Consider the following 9851-nt stretch of genomic DNA (forward strand, 5'->3'; position numbering starts at 1 on the left):
TATATATTATATATATTGCTACAATCTTTTGAAAAATTTTCAGTCGGAGCACTCGGAATAATTAGCGATACTCCGGCCAACATGTAGGATGTTTCGAGCCATGTTGTGAACATTTCAGGCATTCCTAGATCTGATAAAGGGCCAAGACGATGAGTTTTACCATTAATTTTCCAAATTCCTCAGACAGCGGTAATCGGTAAGCCGACCAATTCAAAGCTCTTTAATATTTCCTTATACGCAATTACTTAATAGCTCTCCAGTTGTGAATTATCGATCGAGTTAAAGGTTAATGGGAAAGTATAATTGGTGTTGCGTGTTGATTGGTTTTGAGTTATACTCACATCTTTACTAAGAGTGGTGGAGACATTAAAATTATTTAAGGGTGCTCCCCGATCCGGCGGATGAATTTGTCATGAATATAATTAGGTACAGTCCCTTTTCATCAGGTATAGTTTTAATATTTAAGGAGGACTAATACGATGTCATCAACTGGGACAATCCTTTGCCCCTCAATGACAACCAATCAAAGATAATTATTTCGGATCGTTCAGTCATTTTCTCTCGGAAATTAAAGGTCTCATTGGGTTTTATATTGAGTCGATAAATGATGCAGAGATGGGTATTGTTTTATCTGAGGGCTTTCTTCCTGACTATAACACAGGAAATGAAAAAAAAATGTATTTACTAAACAACATTATTTATTATTTACAAGAAACCTTATCTTTATGATAGATTCCAGATCATATAATTCAATAATCTTTAACGTTTCGGAAATCGAATCCCTTTTTCAGAACTTATTGTTTGATCTATATGTCACTATTTCAAGAACTAGCGACCATGAGCGTTGCTTCAATCCTCTTTAAGGCTGGAAATAAAGAAAAAACAAAATTAATTTGTTCCTTTTTTTTCTCTCTTTATTTTAGGTGAAATAACCAGTGTTTACAAAAAAAAAAAAAAAAAGATACACAATAATTTATATATATTTCCATATACAAGTGTCTTAATACGTAATTATTGTGTATTTTTTAAATGAAAGTCGCCATCCGATAAATGAGTTGAAAAAAAAAGTCAAAATGTGTTCAATAAATAAATAACGCTGACACTTTATTTTTTTTTTAATATATTTATTTTGTAATATTACATTCCATCATATTTTTAGACAATATCGATGATTCATTCACACCATATTTACAAATTTATAAATTAATTGATAGAAAAATAAGAACTAGAAGCAACAAACAATAAATAAATACAAAAAAAATAAATAAAATAATAAATTAAAACCTAGAAACTAGCAATTGAGCTCAAACATTTGAAGACAGGAATATATTTTTATCAAAATATAAAAACCATTATTCAATTATTGTTTATGTAAAATTATTTTTACATACAAATTTCGCTTTTTCATAACTTTCATAATGAGTGGTAGTTACTGAACACGTCATATTACATCAGGTCTCAGTCAATAGCTTACAAATAATTTTTTTAGGCATTATTAAATTTCGAAATTCATGCTAGTATTTTTCTATATATCATTTGTAACTTTGGCTGCATTAAGATGAGATATATTTTATTTAATCCATTACAGTCGGCTAAAATACGAAATAATCGAAACATTATTAAGAAATAACTACATCTATGAAATAGGACCGATAAGGTAGTAGCTGAATGTCGAAGGACTGTTCTCCCGCACATCGTGGAATATTGAACGACTGGAAAATTGATGCTCTCTGTCATTTTTCTAGGATGGGAAATTGAATTTTTCATCAAGACAGTTGGTGTGTGGTCTCATTTAACCCACGGTACCAATATTTTCTTAGTAGCCTTTTCCAAGTTCTTGGATTGCCGTGTTATAAGACGAATTGACTTCTAGACTGCTTTGATATTAAAACTGCTGAATTAGGTGGTTGGAACTTAATTTTATATTTTTTTTATTTATGCATCGCTGTAATTTATCGGTATAAGGGTCGGCTTCTTTGATGCAAACATCTATAACCCCCTCAAGAAGGAATTAATTTTCTCGTCAATTTTTCTTCCCCTACCTCTCTCTCTCCCTCTCTCTGTAAAGGCGTATATTTATCTTAAATTGAGTATTTTAGTATAGTTTCAATTGTTTGTCAAGAAGTTGAAAATGTTTGAAATAAAAACAACTTCCATTCAAGTTAATACTTTTAAATAAATTACCTATTCATATATCATATTTATATAGTTCATTAAATAAAAACAGTTTTAAAGTCACTATTATATTTAAATCAGAATAGTATACACTAAACCCATATTAATAACTTATTAATATTAGGTTCATTTATTTTTATGATTGAAAGTAAATAATAACTTTATTTAAATAATGCAAATATTGAATTTGTTATTATAAAAATGACATAATTGAATATTAGTAGAAAAAGAATTGGTTTTTATGGTAAAATTTTATTCAAATTTGCCCTTTAATTAGATATTTATCTGTAAATTCTGGCAATAGTTACTGAAAAAATTAAAATTGTTACTAAAAAATAAACGTTGACTAACCACTGTGTGGTTAAAGATGATCAATTGCCAACTTAAAAGCCTCTTCGTTCTTTTCGCAAATAAAAACTATTTAGTATTTTGTATTTTTGCAAAGACCAAAAAGCTTGATCAATATTGACAAAAGAGATAATATTTTTTTTTTTTTTATTTATTTCAATACATTTTTATTAAGATAACCTATTGTTGTTTTCATGTTATTTAGCAATGTAAAAGTTTTAGTTGATTATTCCTTACTAGGATGTTAATGCGGGATGTACTACCTATCTATAGTTTCTATCAATGTAGTTTTCAGTCCTGATAATTCCTAAAGAGGGAGGACAAACTTTGGCCGAATAAAAATCTGGTGTTTTAAATAAAACATTCCTGTGATCAAAATGATTTGAATTATTTAAAACAAATCATTATTAAAACTAGCTTAATAATTAATCAGTAATTAAACATTTTTGAGAGGATACAAAATAAAACAGAGATATAAAAATAATAATATTATGTTATAATATTGTCAGTCAGTTGATATTTGAAATCATTTTTAATTAATTATAAATCATCCATATTTCAAAAAGCTAAAATATTTTTAATATATATATCTGTAAACTCGATACTTGATTCTCAGAGCGCAAGCACTAACCCTGATGCATCAAAAGAAGCAAAAAGAGATTCGAACTGAAAGCTTCAGTGGTTAGCCTTGAGGAGAGAACAAAATTTTACAGCGGCTAGAATTGAATTTGATTTGTCTCATTGGTTATATTTATAATAATTTTTACTTAAATTACGAAAAAGTAAATTTCAAATTAATCTTTATTTTAATTAGAAATTTTTTGTTGAGAGTAATAGGCCAATGTTGTTTGTAAGTATCCAAAAAAAAAAAAATATATATATATTTTCTTATTGAATACAGTCAAAATTAGTTTATTATAATGAATATATTCTCAATGGACATTTAATATAAATTAAACAATTAAGTCATGTTTTCCATATCCTTACTTAAAAATCTTTTACCGATGATACCGAAATTTATAGCGGCTTAGGGGTGGTATTTTCAAAACTTATATTTATTCACAAATATAAAATTTATGTGATTTTGCAGAAATTAATTTATGTTTTTGATATTATTACTTATAAATTTAATGTATTTCTGATATTAAGCAAAAGATATTTCAACTTTTGAAATTAATATATATGCATATTTATTAATTAATTAATTTTTTTATTTATAATAAGATTTCAAAAGTCAAAAATAAATTTAGTCCCAATGATTGAGTACTATCTGTCTGCTCTCTTTAAGAACAATTTAAATGTCAATCTAATTGCCGCTACCTTTTTCTACAATTTTGTTATAATAAAATAAGAAATTTTAAGTCCAAAAGAACTAACGGAAAACTCAAAGAAATAGATTCAAATTATTTATTTTCTAGATCCATTTCCATTTCTAATGTTTGAGGCTCAGTTTCAGATGTTTTTCTGCCTCATCCACAAACTATTTTTAGAGTATTATTTGAAGATTGCAAAACAAAGTATCTCAAAACCAGGAGAGTAAAAAAATAACACATAAAAACAGAGTACTTTCACAGAGGGAGTAATATCACATAACTGTATAAAAAATACTAAACAAATATCTAACTCCTATGATGGTTCAATTTGCACTGACATCATAAAATATCATCTGTATTTTATGGACGGTCAGGGTTCGATTCCGATCGTGACAGATTTATTCTGGTATATCAATTGTGGATCGATCACTATAACCCAGGATTTGTCGAAAGATCATCTATAAAGTGGGTAACTTTAATTTGTGGAAAAAGCTGTTTTTTTTTTGTTTTTTTTAATCAAATTGTTTAATTAATCGTCCCCTCGCTTCGTACAGCAGAGACAAATTTTAAAGCATCAAATATCAAAATCTTAAGTTGCAACATATTTTTATAAAAATAGTCGATCACATACTTACACAAACATATATTTACCTTTCCCTTGCCCATGAGATTTAGTGCATGGTATTAGAAATGAATTTCCGCTTCCATCAAGGGATGTCTTATTGCCAAGTAGTTACTGGGATGATACGTGACTATTGTAACCGACCTTTGCCTCCACAATCCATCATTCATCCACTGATTAGGCCCATCCAATCAATGCACATTGCGTTACCAAAAGAGGTTTTCATCGATTTTTCTTGAGTGACGTTTGAATTACTGAAGTTTTGAGGTTTTGATCGCATGGCAGATACGTTCCCTTAATATATATTACACATGTTGAAGGTGAGCCTACACAGGATGGTATAAGATAGGGCGTTATAGATGATGAGTTAGTTACAATTATACAAATCCATAAATAGAAAGTGGACGCAAGGGTTAAATGAGGCGTCTCTCTTGGAAAGATTACAGAGAAATCTCTTGGCAACAGGGGGATGAAAAGTCGCCACCTATTTATCATCTGACAACTTGGGCCTCCTTCCATTCCTTCCTCTTCCTTACACCCCTCCATATTTCTATGTATATTTACCCTTCCGTTATTGCCTCTGTTTTAATATTGACCTATTCGTTTCTCTACTGGAATATACAAGCGATTGAGACAGTAGTATTTGTCTAGATGAGAAACAGTTAATTACCACGTTGAATTGATACTCGATATCATAGAGGGATCTGGTGTCGCCAGTGGGAGATAAGGAGAGGCGTTGGGACATTAGGTGGGCTAAGGGTTGGTCAGAGAGAGCCCTCTGTGTGGGCTGAATTAAACGCTCTGCTAATCGGACTGGGATATTTATAGCGGGCAGTTGGACAGCCTGCAAAAAGGGGACGACATACCATCCCTCCTCCCCCTCTCTCTCTCCCTCTCTCATCCTCTCTCTCTCTCAGTCTCTCTTACACGCATATCCCTCTCCAGCTGCTGTCGCATATTATACTCTATATTTCCTGTAGTTGTTTGTACATTTTGAAAACTTTTCTAATTACTCAAACGTGACAATATATTCAATTATATTCGAATAAAATGATATTCAATAAGTAAATATATTGTTATTTTTTTCGAAATATTTACAATTCATTTCTTATATGATTAATTATAAACTCATTTAATATGATTAATTATCTAGCAGTATTTTTATTTTAAACTTCAATTGAAATAATACAATCTTACACACGACAATAACTATTAAAGCTATAAACTTATTGATTCATATAATAAAAATATTAAGATAATAGAAAAGTAGTTAAATAATTACATAACTTGTAAATAAAAAATGAAAATAAAATTGATAATAATGATAAAATAATACATGCACTCAGAAAATAAATGTAGTTAGATAAATTAATTAAATAATTAAAAAATGAGTAAAAAACTAAAGTAAAGACAATTTATATCAAGTAAGTAAAATTAAAGAAAAATTTTAAAATTTTAAAAATTTATAGAAATTAAAGAAAAATTAAAATTCGTATTTCTTCATGCCTTCGCATTAATTTTGAAAAAATATTACATTGCTTAAAAAAATGATATTAAATTTTTATCAGAATCGTTTTTTATCAGATTAAACTTTTATTTTAAAATCAATGACGAAAAACCTAAGTCGCAATTTTAATAGTCGTAAACAACTAAAATTTATAATAAAACGTGTTTGTATGTTTTAATATATACAATTGATTTCAGTTTTTTTTTTTTAATGTTTCTTTCAGTTTATCTGATTTTTATGTTCCTAATCATACATTATAATTGTAAAAATTCATCTGCATAATCTATATCCGTGAGTTATCATATTATACCCAAGTCAATGGTTTCTATCCGATTGAAATTTTAGTCTAAAATTTATGAAGTATTAAATTTTTATCCTAATAATTTTGGTATACGATTGAAAGATTAATTATTTTTTTTTTTTATATTTAGTCATGATGAATGAAGTTTTCATAATTTGAAATTTTAGCAGAAACATTAATCGTGATTTTAATCGGATACATTTTACCAACCAACTAAAGTCCTACTGTAATGCAAGTGAAACCTGTCTATACAGCCGAAGACAGGAACACTGATTCGCCTCAACCCCTCTCTGTAGAGAATTACCCAGACAGCAGCGTTCCTAATCGCCCTAGGATATTTATGTTGTCAGCACCGGGCCGGGATGGGAGACAAAAAAAACAAAAACAAACTACAAATTGCGACCCCTAATTTTCGTTGGCTTTCCAACAGGCCATTTCCACCTCTCCTGTCATTCAGCCTCTTCAGCATTTAATTTATTGCCGGAGGTTATACTCCAGTTTTTGCTTCTGCCACACCCCACCCAGGTAGGTTTTCGTGGTCGTCCACGTTCCAGATTAGACAAGCTGATTAGGACATCCTGATGGGTAGCAGTTGTTCGTCATATTGTTCTGAGTTGTTGCTCCTCCACACCCCCTCCCACTACAAAAAAAAAAAAAAAAAAAAAAAATAGAAAACATGACATGCCAGACATTGTTATATATCAATCCTATATAAATATTACTTATACGTCTGTCTCAGCATATATATAAACTTTCAAATTTACAAGAGGTTATTTTCTATAATTTAAACAAAAAATATTATTGATTTGATATTTTTTTAAAAATAAACAAATAATATATGAAATTTTAAGACAACTATATTTCCAGAGGTTAGGGTCATTTTTTGAGTTTATTTTATATATCTGACAATAATATTCTTATTAATCGCAAATATTAAGTCTTAATATTATTATTTATAGTATTCTAAGGATTTTTATTTATTTATTTTTTGCATTTTTTTCTATGATTTTAAATTGCTTATTTACAACATACCTACTTTTATTTAACATATAAACGTGGGCGTTGTGACAACGTGTATCTCCCAGTACGAGAGTGGGAGATATTTAATTTGTCAACCATTTTCTCAAATATATTAAAATAATAAATATCAATAAAATTGCCCATTTATGAAGAAAAACCTTCTAGCTTACATAATTTTTGACAGTAATTTAGTTTTTAAAAAGGAATTTGTGGGTATAATATTAATTTTTATATTTCAGACATAAAAGCCCAGATAATAATATCTAGTAAATACTGAGATTGAGAAGAAAACAGTTTTATCGTTTTTTTTTTTGTTTTTTTAATTATTACAAGTACTTCAGTGAGTTGTATACATGAAATTTTTTTTAATAATATGGCAGGGGTGAAGAGGAAAGAGGATAGCTGAATTAGCTACAGTCACAAAGTTAAAAATGTTTATTGTTATATAGTTTTGTATTAAAAAATCATGCGTATAATGTGGTCCAAATGATTTTCGTCGATGATTCTGGTTGATATTTGTTAGTTAAAAATTAAGTCCACTATAAAAACAAATAACCAAAACAAAATTGTTTACAATAGATATATTAAAATATTTATATCCTAACTTTATGATATAATATTAAAAATGTTTCAATTCTAATAGATTTTAACGTTCAATTTATCTATTTTGAATGTAAACAGTTGAATGAAAATACATATTCTTTTCTAACATAATAAAAAATAAATAAATTTTATTAAAAAAAAAATTCTGAATCTTAATATTATTTAATTTACGCTGAAAAAATCTTATAACATTTTTAATTGTTACTTCTTTTTTTATGACTCCTTTTCTTGTCATTTCTAACATACAGAGTGAACGGGGCTATCTACAGGTTACCACCCTATTCTAACCATGGTTAGGGGTCAAGTTTTTATTTCGTGGGACCGCCACAGATATAAAAGTCGACCCCTCAGGCCGGAATCGAACCGGTCCCGCCACAAATACCTACACCTCAGCTCCTTTAGCTACAGACGGCCCTATTTAATACTGTTTAACGTTATCAGTGCCTAATTGAATAGAAAATTTCATTATGTTCCTTAGTTTTAGTTAGCTAGGGGATATGATTTCTAACGCTTTAATACACAATTTCTGAATAATTATTGTGCTATTATAAATTAATAATACATTATTGATGAATTATATTAAATAAATAAAATGTCTATCAGGTAGGTAATAATTCACATGGGTTCATAATAAGACATGGGTTTGAACATTTATTGTACTCTCTCCGCCATTGTAAAATCTTGAAGAATTTCTGATCTATAGATTACTTTTTCTCTCATGAAGTCGTATCTGCTACATTTGTATGTACTCGTCTCCAAAATCAACTTTACAGACACACATCATAAAGTAATACAAGAACTGAAATGTTTTAAATCCAATCAAACGTTTGACCAGTTCTACAAGAATAGTGACAGGATTTGTTGGTATTCCTCTTGGGATATATTCAATGTTTAAAAGAAGTTAAAATTACAATGGATCTAAACAACAACCGTGTTTATCATCTTGGAATTCTTGGGCGTTTGTGATTACATTACTTAGCTAATTGTGATTTTCATTGGAAATCTACTGTTGGCAAGAATATAAACTGAACAAAATTAAAATTTTAGAATCATTTTACAGGAGACTCTGTTAAGTATATTTTTATCTTCGTCTTAAATTTATAAAATTCATTAATATAATATTGGTTAATAATATTCCATGTTTTAAACATAATCCCTATATAGCAAATCGCAAGAACGTTTTCTTGCCTAAATTGTAATATCTAGAAATAATGAAGGAACAAGAAACTGTTTTAACTAAAGTTTAGTCTACTTTATAGTAATCTTTAGTCACGTTTCGTCAGAAAAGCTCAACTGCTTTATTGTATGAAACAATCTACTCCCAAATTCAATGCTAGTTCGATTTTGTGCTAAACTAAGCCGGAATTGTTACAAGACCTCATATTATTTCGTTCCTCTATTGGAAACTAACATATAAAGTGGAAACTATCATATAAAGTGGAAGAAATCTTGGCACGATTAAATAAGTTATTTCAACTTATTTGTGTTATATTTTGACCGCACCACATAACCATCTTCTCCTCGTATATGTATCATGTAAAGTGATTATCTTTGCCTATACACTTGTTTAATATCATAGGAAAGAAATAGGATGTTCAATTAAATTTTGAACTCATGTCCTATTATAACTATATCCAAAATGGTCTGAAAATCTTAGAAAAATCAGGGGATTAAATAAAAAAGGGTTTTGTACTTAGCCTGTATATATGAGTAACTAAATTAAAAACATGGGCTGTTCTACTTAGCAATATTTTTCAGAAGATCGGAAAAAACCGTATTTCAAAACTAATATGAATTTGTTTGAAAATTTCAGTTGCTACTATCAGTAAAAAGAAAAAATTTAAAAAGATTAGCAAATTAACAATACTTTTTTTTAAATATTTATTTATTGGTATTTACAACTGTACATTATAATACATTTAGTAAATCTGATCTAAGTTAAATTGGAGTGTTACAGGCGTG

The 9851-nt window shown here is 28.6% G+C and overlaps 1 protein-coding gene across 4 annotated transcripts in view; it reads left to right on the forward strand.

Moving 5' to 3' along the window:
• LOC106677438 (optomotor-blind protein) overlaps positions 1-9851 on the forward strand; it is a 317270-nt gene that overhangs the window by 15148 nt on the left and 292271 nt on the right. The gene's annotated exons all lie outside the window — the stretch shown is intronic.

Source organism: Halyomorpha halys, unplaced genomic scaffold, assembly GCF_000696795.3.
Source record: "Halyomorpha halys isolate HHAL.00 unplaced genomic scaffold, Hhal_1.1 Scaffold99.1, whole genome shotgun sequence".
NCBI classification, from domain to species: domain Eukaryota; kingdom Metazoa; phylum Arthropoda; class Insecta; order Hemiptera; family Pentatomidae; genus Halyomorpha; species Halyomorpha halys.